Raw genomic sequence first — 15,506 nt, forward strand, 5'->3', positions numbered from 1 at the left:
TAAAAATATATTAAGTCCCACATTATTCAAAAAACAACACTAATCATTAAATTTATTTAATTTTAACACTCAACCATGTCACATACGACACTTTCTTTTTTATTTTCTTGCAATTTTTAGAATTATTCAATTTTAACTTTCAACTATGTCACATAAAGACATTTAAATAAATAATAATAATAATAAATAATATATTTTAATCTATTTTATTATATAGATATTGCAAGTATGATTTTTTTTAATAACTATTATACTTATTCAATCTTAACTCTTAATAATATCACATAAAATATTTTTTATTATATAAATGATGATTCTAGCATTATTGTAAGAGCACATCCAATAATGGCATTCTCATTGCCAAATTATGGCAATAAATAGTAAAAAATTATAGAATTATAGTAATAGTACTCCAATAGTCAGTTGGTACTTTGACAAAATCAAACACAAAAACTGGTATGTTCCTAAAAACACTAGTTTCTGTATTTGGTTCTACAAAAATAGAGGCCAGAGGGAAGGAGGGAGAGGTTTTGCTCAATGACAACTGCTAAAACTTGTGTCAAATTTGACACAAATTTTGACATTTGTCAAATTTAACAACTATTACAATCAACCATTAAAGTTCATTTTTTTATTTTTAACTGTCAAATTATAACAATAATAACTCGGATGACAAATAGTTAGATATCCTCTAATTATAATATTCTAGTTGATGTTTATGCCATCTAATTAATGTTATCTAATAGTTGGTCAATGTGTAGAAGAAACCAAGTTGATTGACAGGATTTTAATTTTCAGCCAGTAGCTCTTTTGCATCATCTTTTTATGCAGGAAAGGAAGTGACTTTCTCGAAGTTAGTTTTCCAAATTTATAGTGGGTCTGAATTCTTGTTTGAAGGGGTAATATTAATATAAATGGTCATATTTTTTATTTTTATTTTTATTTTTTTGAATTAGAAAAAAAGGTATTTTTTGGTAGCATAGTTACATCTCTTAAGCTTCGGTGTGTAGGTTAGATTTACCTCAACTCATATGAAGAGATTCACAACCAGAATAAAATGAGAATGCATCAATCTCCAACTCAGAAGGTAGAGTCACGCGCGGAGTACAACATGATCAGTTTCAACCATAAATAAGAAATGCTAGTTATGCCATTAGAAATTGAGTCTTACTCACTTGTGTAAAAGGCCAACACCTTCCACTCTACCACCACTCCGGTGGTATAAATGGCCATATCTAGAAATAGTATTTTTCACGCAATCAATCCTTGACAAGTTTTTCAAATTAGTAGGAGAGTTAGAAAATTTTTCTTAGGGGTAATCTTAAGATGAACGGTCATATGTAAGAATAGTATTTTATACTTGTAAAACAAACTAGAAAATGACTTAGAAATTGTAATCAAATGTCTATATTTAAAGTTATTATTGTGGGAGCACAGTATAAATAAATCTTAACCTTTGATTACAAATTTTACAAATTCTAGACATTTTTTTTTAGTTTATTTTTTTGGATTCTTAGAATTACTGTTTTTCCTACCCTTATCTTGTAAAGCTTAAGAGAAGAAATATATAGAGAAAAATAAGTATTTGATTCAATCATTTCATCAAACAAATAAACATATTACGGACTTGACCCATATATTCATCACTGGGGGTGTGCGCGGTGCGGGTCGGTACGGTTTGAGAGAAAAATAGAAACCGTATGGCGGGTGGTGGGTTGATAAAAGTGTCACTAGAATTTGTCATTTTTCTTATCAAAAACCGGCGGTTCGGTTGGCAAATAATGGCGGATTTGCCTTGGCGGTTCAGGCGGATTGACGATTTATAAAAAATATAATTCAAATTACAAAACTTAAATCAAAGAGTAAAAAAAAGACGAGAGATACTGTGATGTTAAGCATCTTGCGAAGCTTTCTTCTAATGCAGCAAGTGTAGCAACAACATGATAATATCAACGACTATGCCATTAGTTCATTACAAGCATCTGTGGAAGTTACAATGATCAAATACAATACATAAAATTAATATCATTCAGGGTTTACAATATATTGAAAATGCTTACTGTTGAAAAGTATTTAGATTGAAAAGTGAGCTGATGCAAGTTTGCAACATGGCCAGAAAAAAAAAAAAAGTGAATTGGAATCCAACTTTATTTTGGATTACTGACATCTTGAATTCCCTCGAGCAGTAATGTAATACTATATTCTAAGGTATAGAACAACAAGCAATCTTAAGTAAAAAAGAATTTTTAGAATCTTATAAAACATGATTTAATAGCGGTGCGGGTTGGTGCGGTTTGAAAGAAAAATAGAAACCGGCGGATTGATAAAAGTGTCACTAGAATTTACCATTTTTTTTACAAAAAATCGGCAGTTCGATTGGCAAATAATAACGAATTTGCCTTGGTGGTGCGGTTTGGTGCTGTTTTGGCAGTTCCGGCGGTTTCGACAGTATTATGCACACCCCTATTCATCACACACACACGAAAAAAAAAGGAGAAAAGAAAAGAAAAGCATAACAACAATCAATTGAAACCCAAAGCCTAAAGGGACTTTAAAGCAAAATAAAGAGAATTTACAACTTTACAACAATTTAAAACATTTATCAAGGCAATTTGTATAAGGTTTTTTTTCAGATTAACAAAAAAATGAGGGGCATGTGTAAATCAGGGAAATTGCAAATTAGTTGAAGCAATTCAAATTAATTACGACCTTCATAGAAGTGTAAACGAGTAAATATTATGAAAAAAGAAAAAAAAAAGTAAATGAGTACATATTAGTGTAAGAGTATCTCCAACGCTTACTCAGTTTTTTTTTATCAAATTTAAGTAAAACTTGATTTGATATGTTGTGCTCCAATCGTTTCATCGAATCTAGTCGATCGTCTACTTGGTCATTCGGCCGGTCGTCCGGTCTAGAGCAAATTTTTAACAAAACTTTTCCAAGCCAGTTATCTGTCCGGTTGTCCCGTTGGTCATCAACCTGGTTGACCGGCTAGTCATCAACCCGGTCGTCCACCAATGATCGTCTATAAAATTTGATGAAAGATTAAATATTTTTTTAATTTGATGAAAAATCTGACGTTACCCTCATTTGATATGAATTTAATGCCATGGTTGAAGCAGAACAAATGAACGTGTTTAGTCAAATTTCTGAGTAAGCGTCTCTAAGTGAAAATTATGGCAAGAGGCACAACTTTCACTTGCAACTCTTTAAAAAATAATTATTTAGAATTGTTTTGATTTATATACAATTTTCCTTATAAAAGTTTGAGAGGTACAAATTAAAAACCATTTTATAAACATTGATTGACCAATAGTTTTTATAAAGGATAAATTGCAAATACACCTTCTGAGATTTAATTAAAATATGAATCGTTCTCTGTAATTTTGAAAATTACATTCCATCCACTGAGGTTTTTAATTTCATAACAAATCGTCTATTTTATTAATAAATCGTCAAGTCAATTAATAATTTTTAATGATGTTAAAAATATGTTTTAATTAATAATTTAGGTAATTTTATTATTGTATAGGAAAACAATTATGAATTTTATTTTTTTAGTTAATTCTGTTAAATAAAAAATAATAACAAGAAGGTATTTGTAATTTTCCAAACTACAGGAAACAATCTGTATTTTAAGCAAACCTCAGGAGGTGTATTTGTAATTTACCCTTTTATAAAAGTGAGGGTAGCTTCCTTCTTGACCTTATGGAGAGAAATTATTCAGGCCTTATTTGGTTTGCTTTTGAGAAATAAATTTTGAAGAAAATTTTCTAAAATTTTGTTTGGTTTAGTAATTTTGAAAAAAAAAATCCAAAATCACTTTCTCTTTTCCACACATTAATCAATCACTTTTTCTCTCTTCTCTCTCATTCTCAATCACTTTTTCTCCAACACACATCTACTTAATTACAACAAAACATCAAATTATCCCAAATTCCTATACTCCAAAACTATTTCTAAAATATACAACTAAACAAACCAAAAAAATTTCTAAACTCTCTCACGAATTTTTTTTTTTGAAAATTTATCTCCCAAAACCAAACCAAACACACCCTCAATGTTTCTAAAACAGAGATGGGGTCACTGTTGTGCTAAAAGCACAGAAGTGACTGTTGTGCCTCAATTTGAGGTATATTATGAGCTTATTTTTATGATTCGAACCGTTCATTTTATAAGATTTATTGAGTAATTCATGCTTACTAAAAATCATAGTAATCGGATATCAATAACTATATGATCAAATTGCATATTTTTTATGCTATTTCTCAAAAGAAAAATTTATTGTTTATTTTTTTGGTTACGATCATATAGTTATTGATATCTGATTAATATGATTTTTGGTGGACATGTAGTATTCAACAAACCCTACAAAATGACTGGTTCGGATCATAAAAATAAGCCCATAATACATCTCAAATTGAGGCACAATAGTCACTGTTATGTCTTTAGCACAACAGTGACCCCATTTCCTTCTGGAACAAGTATAGGCGGTGCTTTAAATGAATCATTATTGGTTTAAATTATGAGATTCACCACTTTTATGTTAGAGTTGTAGGAGACAAAATGTTAAGTATCAATCTGTAAATGAAATAGAATATTGTTTAAGGAGTATGGAGGATCTTTATATACTTGTAATCAAATCATATAGAGTAATGCTAGAGGTCTCAAAAATTCTATCAAAAGTTTTATCAAATGTCTTACATGGGTGTAGGACCCGCACAATGTGCGTCGCACACCCATGTGAGACATTTGGTAGAACTTTTGGTAGAATTTTTGGGATCTCTAACATTTTTGTAGAAATAAACACTAATTTCCCTTACTCACTATTTGGTTGAAGAAAAATATGATTGTTTGGTTATAATGTAACACCCTAAAAATGCAAATCATAATTATCTGGAAGGGTTCAGGTTGTGTCCAGTCTGAGATTGGATTGGATAGTGCTGTTAGGCCTATGAAGGCCCACCATGGGCCCCATTTTGATAATCTGAACCATGAATGTGTAGAACTCGTTGAGTACTATATATTTGTAAAAAATCAAATTGATTGGATATCAATAGCTATGTGATCAAATTAGTTTTGTATTAAAAAGAATGGACGATGAACAAATTAATAGTTGACAAAAAATTATTTTGATCACATAGCTATCGATATCCGATCAACGTGATTTTTTACAAGCATAGAGTACTCAACGAGTTCTACACATTGAATAGTTCAGATTATCAAAACGGGACCCATGATGCGCTCCCACGGGCCCAACACTACCATCCAGTCCGATCTCGGACTGGACACAAGCTGCTCCCTATCTGGATTACCCATGTGTTAATTGCGGATTATATGATTTAATTTGTGTATATCTGTCCCAATTAAGAAATTATCTGATGAGAATACAACTTTGAAACTGAAATTGATGGCCGAAATGGGTTCAAAAATCGGATTGGAGCATATGGATATGTTAATTGAAATTTTTAGAATCATCTGGGAAATTTAATTAAAAATTGATTTCGTCTGATTCGTAAAATCATGTTTAGCTCTCATTACTTGTATTGAGTTTAGAGATGGATAATTAGAGCCTAATTCACATTAGTGAAATTAAATTTAGTGTAATTGAGACATAATATGTTGAGAATTAATTTAATTAAAGTGAATTTGTTATAATTTAATTCAAGTAATTAATTAGCCAAAAATATACTAAAGTATATAGAATAGGACTTGTTTTTCTAGTCACCCATTTAATAAGAAATATGAGAGGTAGTGGGCATTGTTGAGCCACACTTAGAAAGAGAGAGAGAGAGAGAGACACTTCTGGGGAGGGAATTCTAGAAGGAGAAAAGGAGAAAGAAAATAATTAAGGGAAATTAGGCTTGACATTCACAAATCAACCCTATAAAGTAAGAATTCTCTTCTAATTTCTTGAAATTGAGATGTTACACTCATGAATTTATGGAATTTAAGTTTAATTAAGAAATAATCAAGCTTAATCGGTGTTTTTATGGAGTAAAATGAAGTAGAATATATAAATGAACAAGGTAAGGAGGAAATTGTAAGGATTGAGCTCATATTACATGGTAGATTTGAAGAATTTAGTTCAATATTTTGACATGCATGGTTTCATTTCATGAAATTCTTGTTTAAACACTTTATTTTCTTACATGGTTTCTATGGCTCCTAAGGATTTCAAAAGAATTTCCTTATGGATTTTTAAGTTGAAGCTTCTAACTGTATATTTTATGTTTTTACAAGTTGATTGAAGTTTTGAGCTTTCAATTGGCAAATTGGGTTTGTTTTTGAAGTTGTGATTGTGTTTGAAGTTCAAAATTCATGTCCGTATCTTTAAGTTTTCTTGCATGGCTTAAAGAATTTTCCATGAAAGATGAATTTGGAACTCAAACAATATGTGTTCTATGATTTCATACTTTAATTAAAGTTTGTGCTCTTTTAACTGAAAATTTGGGTTTCGTTTTGAAATCATGATTTTTATTTGAAGTTGGGAATTCATGATTTCTTGCATAGATTTTATGATTTCAGAGAATATTTCTAGAAAATTTAGCTTGGTACTCTCAAATACATGTTTATGATTTTGATATAAACTTAAGTATTTTGACTCCTTGAATTGGAATTGGAATTTGTTTTAAGAGCTATAATTAGCATATGATTGTGGAGTTCTACAAGTTCAAAGTTATTTTAAGAATCTTTGGAGTTGAAATTATAACGCCCTCAAAATATGATGTAAATCAACCATTCATAAGATCCATAAATATAGTAGAAATACTATATTTTCCATTCATCTGAATCTACATTACAAAAGATGTTACATGCATTACACTTTCATAAATGTTCATCTTGAAACTATAGCATATAACTCTAACTGATAACAACAAAATAAATGCCCTACGGGCTTACATCTTTTCAGGACTTTGCTTGGTTACAACAAAAGAAGAGTCTAAGTCTCTATACAAGTAAAGCCCTCGACTCGAATAAACACTTAACATAAAAAGAAGAACAACAAAAGAGAGTCTTCAGCCCCCAAGTCCTCCCAAGTTATACCCTTGGAGGTGGCATGCCACATGTACCTGAAAATGGTTTCCCAAATAGAGTGAGCCAAAACCCAGTAGAGATATACTAACACAATGTATGAAATGTAACTAAGATATATACATTTGATAAATGTTCAACACTTAAAACTAACTGACCGCTTATTTTCAAGACCAAACAATAACGACATAAATGTTCCAAACCGTTTCCATTCATTTATTCAAATCAACTCATAGATACAATCCCTTGTTATCTAAACAAATCCCAAAGAAAGCTACAACTCATTTATCAATACTTCAATAGCTATCATTTTTCAAACACTTAAATTTTCTTACTATTTTACGAAACTCTCATTCGAGGGAATTGGCATCCATATATATATAAGATTTCGGGACTTTCATCGTGGACACTCCGGCCAGCTTAATTTTCAATGGAGTCCATCCCCTATCTCTTTCCAAACAATGGAGTACATCCCCTATCTCCTCCAAATAATGATACATATACAATATATTTAAAAGCGTGTCATATAAAATGACTATCAAAGTCCATACATTCAACAATTTAATCAAACTGTCATATTCAATGACACAATACATATGATTAGTTTCAATTTACCTAATTCTCATGCAGTTTCTATAACAATCATAGCTATCCTCCACCGATAGCTCAAAACAGATTTTTCTAAACAGATAAACAAATCTAACCAACAGATAGTTTGTCCAGTTTTCCATAGGTGAATGATTTATCAAATCCAATTACACCATTCATTTATACATCCTCCCAATTCCATATTTTCCAAATCAATTTCATTATTTCTACAAAATAATTATTTAACACAATTAGGGTGATTCTCCCCCTTTTACCAAATATCAATTACAAGTTAAAATTTCATTATTTCAACCCATATAATTCCATCTTCAATACCCTCCATATATTTTCATGACCCAAAATAGAAAACCCCTCTTTCAAATCTTAAGCTCAAACCCTAGTTTCATCCAAATACCTCCAAATTCCACCATTTATACAAAATGACAAATACCTCGGTTAGAAATCATACTAAGGTTGAGAGACTCCCAAATCAAGGTGTCTTTATAGAGAGAGAGAGAGAGAGAGAGAGAGAGAGAGAGTATTTTAGAGAGAGAAGGGGCTGGGCTAGGATTTTGGGTGAAAGAGATACAAAAAGTGATGTAGAAAAGCTCTGTTGCGAACTGATATATGCAACCTCCGCTCGAGCGAAGGAGTTGTCGCTCGAGCGACCAGACACAACAAATGATCTCATTCGAGTGCAAGAAACTTCGTTCGAGCGTGGAGTGTAAAGATTCAGGTCTGCCATAGACGCACACGCTCACTTGAGCGCAAGAAGCCTCGCTCAAGCGAAGAATATGAACCTTCAGGTATTTCTTAGACGCACACCCTCGCTCGAGTGCAGAAAGCCTCGCTCGAGCGAAGGAACAAATAACACTAGGCTCGCTCGAGCGCAAACAACCTCGCTCAAGTGAAGAACTTCATCATTCCCAGAAAAACTGTGCTTGGGAAGAAACTTGAGAACTCCTAATCCTCGCTCGAGCGAAAGAAATCTCGCTCGAGCGAAGAAGCAAGTTACACAAGGCTCACTCGAGCGCAAGAAGTCTCGCTCGAGCGAAAAAGTCAAAATCTAAATAACAACATTCTAGACCAATTAACGACCAACCTGTTCTAAACACCCCCAACATGTTCCAAAACTCAAACACAAAAAGTCAAAGGAGAAAAACAAGACATGGATACAATACTAAGCCACGAAACCCGAGTTCGGAATACAACAAAGGCCTGGGGCAAAATCGGGATCGCTATAACGTCTCCCCCTTAAAGAATTTTGTCTCTAAAATTTTAGTAGAAGTTTCAAAATCATGGTTATCCAATTCTCAAAATGATTACCATTTAACTCTCATCACCCTGACCTACCCACCAGTCATTCCATTTCTTTATAGGAGAACAAATCCACAATATATGCATAGCCCACCATAATTTACCAATATGCATATTCCAAAAATTTAACAAATTTCAATACATCTTCCTTATTTCCAAAACATATTCAATGTTTATGATATATTTACATTTCCAAAACTCAAACAACATATATAATGTTCAAACTAAATTTGCATTTCTGAAACATATTCAACATTTACAATACTTTCATAATCCAAAACATATACAATGTTTTTTTATAGCTCATAAACAAAACTAAAATTTTCAACACATACTCAAACATCAACAAATAGGTCCAGATATTTCTCTCAGACCTCTAATCCACACTCCCAAGTTGTTTCCTCAATCTTGTGATGTTTCGATAGTACCTTGACCAAGGGAATTGTCTTGCTTCGCAAGACTTGGTCCCGTCTATCCAAGACTCACACCGGTCTCTCCTCATATGTGGCATCATCTTTTACTTCTAAGTTGGTCCAATCCAATACATGCGATGGATCCGGCTCATATTTCCGAAGCATGCTAATATAAATCACGTCATGCACCCCGAAAAGTTATGGCGGTAACGCCAAACGGTAGGCAACCTCCTCAATCCGCTCAAGGATCTCAAAATGGCCAATAAATCAAGGGGATAACTTCTCACTCTTCCCAAACCTCATCAAACCCCGTCTAGGCAATATTTTCAAAAAGACATGATCACCCACTTCTAATGACAAGGGTCTCCTCCTATGGTCGGCATAACTCTTTTGACGACTCTAGATTGCAACCAACCCCTTACGAATAAGCGCCACTTTCTCCGTCGTTTCCGGAACCAACTCTAGACCCAACAAAGGCGTATCACCCACCTCGGCCCAACACACTAGAGATCTACAAGGTCGGCCATACAAGGCCTCAAACGGTGCCATGCCAATATTAGATTGGAAGTTGTTATTGTAGGCAAACTCCACTAAGGGTAGGTGTCTCTTCCACGACCCTTTAAAGTTAAGGACACAGGCTCGGAACATATCCTCAAAGATCTGAATAGTACGCTTGGACTGCTCGTCAGTCTGAGGATGGTAAGCGGTGTTAAAGGTCAGTCTAATGCCTAAGGCACTCTGCAAACTCTGCCACAATCGAGCAGTGAATAGCGATTCTCTATCTGAAACGATCGTTATAGGGACCCCATGTAACCTCACTATGTCCCGAATATACAAGTCAGCAAGGTAATCTACCGAATCTCTTACGCACAAAGGAATAAAGTGCGCCGACTTGGTCAACCGATCAACTACCACCCAAATGGCATTGCTACCCCGTTGAGTCCTCGGAAGACCCACAACAAAATCCATTGTGACATGCTCTTGTTTCCACTCAGTTATAAGCAAGGATTGTAACAAACCCGCTGGCCTTTGATGTTCGGCCTTCACTTGCTGACAAATAAGGCACTTCGATACAAACACTGCCACATCCTTCTTCATACCCCTCCACCAAAACTGGCGACTCAGATCATGATACATCTTTGTGCCTCCCGGGTGCATCGCACGGCGTGAATAGTGAAACTCTCAGAGTACTTCATCTCGGCAAGACTCCAGCACAAACATGCGGTTACGGTATCTCACACTCAGGTCAGAATACACGGTCAAACCCTTCTCTGTCTTCCCACTGGAGATATTCTCCCAGAGGGTTTCTATCCCAATGTCACCCTTCTGCGCTTCTAACACTCGGTTCACAAGTGTAGGTTGTGTAACCACAGAGAACAAGGCTACAAACTCAATAGTCAAATTCACCAAGGGCATCCAACATCTCTCATTCTTGGATAGCAATACAAGCTACACTATTGATGGATTTCTTACTTAGGGCATCGGCGACAACATTGGCCTTTCTTGGGTGATAATGTAACTCGAAATCATAATCTTCTATAAACTCTATCTATCTTCTCTGCCTCAAATTCAAGTCCTTCTGTGTAAACAGATATTTCAGACTCTTATGATCAGAAAACACCTCAAATCTCTCATCATACAGATGGTGCCTCCAAATCTTCAAGGCAAATATCACAGCTACTAACTCTAAGTCGTGAGTAGGGTAGTTCCTCTCGTGTGTTTTTAACTACCGTGAGCCATAGGTTACTAATTTCTCTTCTTACATCAATACACAACCCAAACCCTTTCGTGAGGCGTCACAATACACTGAATAACCCAATCCTCTCTCCAGAATAATCAAAACTGGAGCGGTGGTAAGTCTAACCTTAAGCTCATGGAACGACTTTTCACGAGTGTCACTCCACACAAATTTAACCCCTTTTCTCGTCAGCCTAGTCAAAGGCAAAGCTAATCTGAAGAAATCCTTCACAAACGGACAGTAATACCCGGCCAACCCCAAGAAACTACGAATCTCAAAAGCATTCTTAGGTTGTACCCAATCCTGAACTGCTTCAATTTTGAATGAATCTACAGTCACCCATTCCCCAGATACCACATAGCCTAAGAACTTAACCTCTCTTAGCCAGAACTCACACTTTCCGAACTTAGCATACAGCTCATGGGCTCTAAGCAACTCAAGCACCACTCGCAAGTGTTCATCGTGCTCCTCTTCATAAGGTGAGTAAATCAAGATGTCGTCTACGAAGACGACTACAAAACGGTCTAAAAACTCTCGAAAGATTCGGTTCATCAAGTCCATAAATACCGCTAGGGCATTGGTTAGCCCAAAAGACATGACAAGAAACTCATAATGGCCATATCGCGTACAGAATGCCGTCTTCGGGATATCCTCCTCTCTGACCCTCAACTGGTGGTAACCCAATCTTAGGTCTATCTTGGAGAAACAACAAGACCCTTTCAACTGATTAAACAGATTATCTATACGAGGCATAGGATACTTATTCTTAACCGTAACCCGGTTTAACTTTCGGTAATCAATACAAAATCGCAAGGTTCTATCTTTCTTTTTAGCAAAGAGGGTCGATGCTCCCCAAGGCGAAGTACTAGGGCGAATAAAACCCTTATTTAGTAATTCCTGGAGTTAAATCTTCAACTCACTCAACTCAGCTGCCGTAAACCAATACGACGCCATGGAAATCGGTGTCGTGCCAGGCACTAGATCAATAGAGAACTTGATCTCTCGGTGAGGTGGTAAACTAGTAAGATCCTCGGGAAAGACATCTGAATACTCACAAATCACTTTTGGCAACTTAACCCGGGCCTCATCACATTCACTACTCATAAAGCTAGCGAGAAAAAAACTAAGCTTGCTCTGCCTGCGCGGATCATACACCGGTGGTAAAACTCTATCAACCCAATCCCTTAAGAAATGAAAAAAATCATCGCTTAAGGTACATACAGTAACCCTATGACTGGAGCAATCTATAACAGCTCGGTATGACGATAACCAGACCATACCAAAAATAACATCAAAACCAAACATATCTATCAACACAAAAGAAAAGGGAAGCCAACGATCGGCGACCTCTATATCACAGCCCTGACACCCCTGATTTAGAACCATCTCATCTCTAACAGGTAACACAACACAAATAAGAGATACTAACTGCGCTAACTCCAACCCCAAAACAGATGCAAATGCAGACGAAATAAATAAATGGGATGCACCCGTATTAATCAACACATTAGCAACCGAGTTGCAAAACAAGAAGGTACCTCTCATAACAGATGGAGCTGGTACAAGATTTGGCGCAGTAACACCATACACGCGCCTCGTAGGTCTCTGATCTACCTGCTCACCTCTCGGAGCATAAAACTGCTGCACAAACTGAGCCGAAGAAGCTCCTTGATTGACCCTCGAGGTTTGCACTGACTGAGCTGGCTGGTGACTCTGTGTCTACCTCGAACTAAAAGCACCAGGTGTGCCACCCAACTATGGGCAAAACCTCTTCAAGTGCCCCACCTGCCCACACTGATAACAAGTGAGCGGCTGGCCTCTGCCTTGACTCTGGCTCTGAGAACAAGCAGAAGATGAAACTGCTCATTGCCCTCCTCCCTTCTGTGGGCAAGCTGGAAACTTGTAGCCCAACTGACCACATTCGTAACAGGTGATGCCTCATTGACCACCTCTCTCAAAACCCGAACTCGGCACTGGAAAGGTAGACCACGAATGCGCTCTCTGGGACTACTGAGGATTAGAACCCCTCTGCCTCTTACTGTTCCCCTAGCCGTCCTGACTCCTCATGGAGCCCCTCATTCTCTCATCCTCTACATGCATAATAGTCTCCAAATGGGCTGCAGCCTCCACAAGGCGCCCATAATCCCTAATCATGGATCCAACAACTCTAAACATGAGTCCGATCCTCAGTCTTTTATCGAACTCCAGGCAACGACGCTCCTCAGTCGCTATTAACTCCAGTGCAAACCTAGACAAGCTAGTAAAGGTGGCCTCAAACTCGGCCACTGGTGTATTTAGTTGCACTAACTTGGAGAATTGATCCCTCAACTTCTCCCTGACTATAGCAGGCAGGTACTTTTCCTGGAAGACATCAACAAAAGCTTTCCAAGTCTCTCCAATGCGCCCTCGCGCATACTTCCACCATTGACCCACGTCTCCCTTCAGTTGGAAGGACGCCAAGGTCATTGTCAAACCTCCATATTCGATGCCGAGCATCTCAAACGTCTTCGTCATCTGTTCTAACCACTCATCAGCCTTTAGTGGCTCCTTAGGATCTTCCAAAAACTCGTCCGGGTTGTACCGGAAGAACTCCCTTTTTAAAAAAAGACGGCCCAGCTTTAGCTACTTGGGCCTGGACTTGATTTTTAGCCTTGGGAATGTCTATAGATTCCTTGAAAGCTCCAGCCATCTCGCGAGCTAAGGCGCCCATGGCCTGCTGACGGACCGGTTTGACCACATTGGCCTGACCTATTCTTTCCTTTTGTGGCAAAATTTCATCCGGTATAGGCATCTCGTGCCTTCTAGGCCTACCACGCCTACCACCACGACCTCGTCCTGACATCCTAATAAAGGTAATAAAATAGATTAGTACATTTGCAAATGTGCCGAAGCTATCTCACTCACGTCCTAATATAATGGACAACTGTAATTCACTCCACATAAGCACATATACAAATTTCATTTCTGGATAATGACCGTCCCGTGGCGTTGCTAGAGTTTCAGTTAGAAACGACAGTGATCAAGTGCCTTTCCAACAAGACTTCCAGAAACCCATGGACCCGATCAACATCGCAAAAATTAAATCCCATACCCATATAGTCACATAAACATGTTATCATATAAGCACATAACATCATACTTAAGTCTCTAACAAGCGAGACAAACCCATTGTGGTACTAACCACTTCCCACGTACCCAAAGTATTCAAACCCGGTACGCTCTAATACCAAGTTGTAACACCCTCGAAATATGATGTAAATCAACCATTCATAAGATCCATAAATATAGTAGAAATACTATATTTTCCATTCATTTGAATCTACATTACAAAAGATGTTACATGCATTACACTTTCATAAATGTTCATCTTGAAACTATAGCATGTAACTCTAATTGATAACAACAAAATAAATGTCCTATGGGCTTACATCTTTCCAAGACTTCACTTGGTTACAACAAAAGAAGAGTCTAAGTCTCTATACAAGTAAAGCCCTCGGCTCGAATAAACACTTAACATAAAAAGAAGAACAACAAAAGAGAGTCTTCAGCCCCCAAGTCCTCCCAAGTTATACCCTTGGAGATGGCATGTCACCTGTACCTAAAAATGGTTTCCCAAGTAGAGTGAGCCAAAACCCAGTAGAGATATACTAACACAATGTATGAAATATAACTAAGATATATACATTTGATAAATGTTCAACACTTAAAACTAGCTGACTGCTTATTTTCAAAACCAAACAATAACGACATAAATGTTCTAAACCGTTTCCATTCATTTATTCAAATCAACTCATAGATACAATTCCTCGTTATCTAAACAAATCCCAAACAAGGCTACAACTCATTTATCAATACTTCAATAGCTATTATTTTTCAAGCACTTAAATTTTCTTGCCATTTTACGGAACTCTCATCCGAGGGAATCGACACTCATATATATATATATATATATATAAGATTTTGGGACTTTCACCTTGGAGACTCCAGCCAACTTAATTTTCAATGAAGTCCATCCCCTATCTCCCCCCAAACAATGGAGTACATCCCATATCTCCTCCCAAACAATAATACATATACAATGTATTTAAAAGCGTGTCATATACAATGACTACCAAAGTCCACACATTTAACAATTTAATCAAACTGTCATATTCAATGACACAATACATATGATTAGTTTCAATTTACCTAATTCTCATGCAATTTCTCCAACAATCATAGCTATCCTCCGTCGATAGCCCAAAACAAATATTTTTAAACAGATAAACAAATCTAACGAACAGATAGTTTGTCCAGTTTTTCATAGGTGAATGATTTATCAAATCCAATTACACCAATGATTTATACATCCTCCCAATTCCATATTTCCCAAATCAATTTCATTATTTCTACAAAATAATTATTTAACACAAATT

This window comes from Camellia sinensis, chromosome 3 (assembly GCF_055761805.1).
Source record: "Camellia sinensis isolate YWXY chromosome 3, ASM5576180v1, whole genome shotgun sequence".
NCBI classification, from domain to species: domain Eukaryota; kingdom Viridiplantae; phylum Streptophyta; class Magnoliopsida; order Ericales; family Theaceae; genus Camellia; species Camellia sinensis.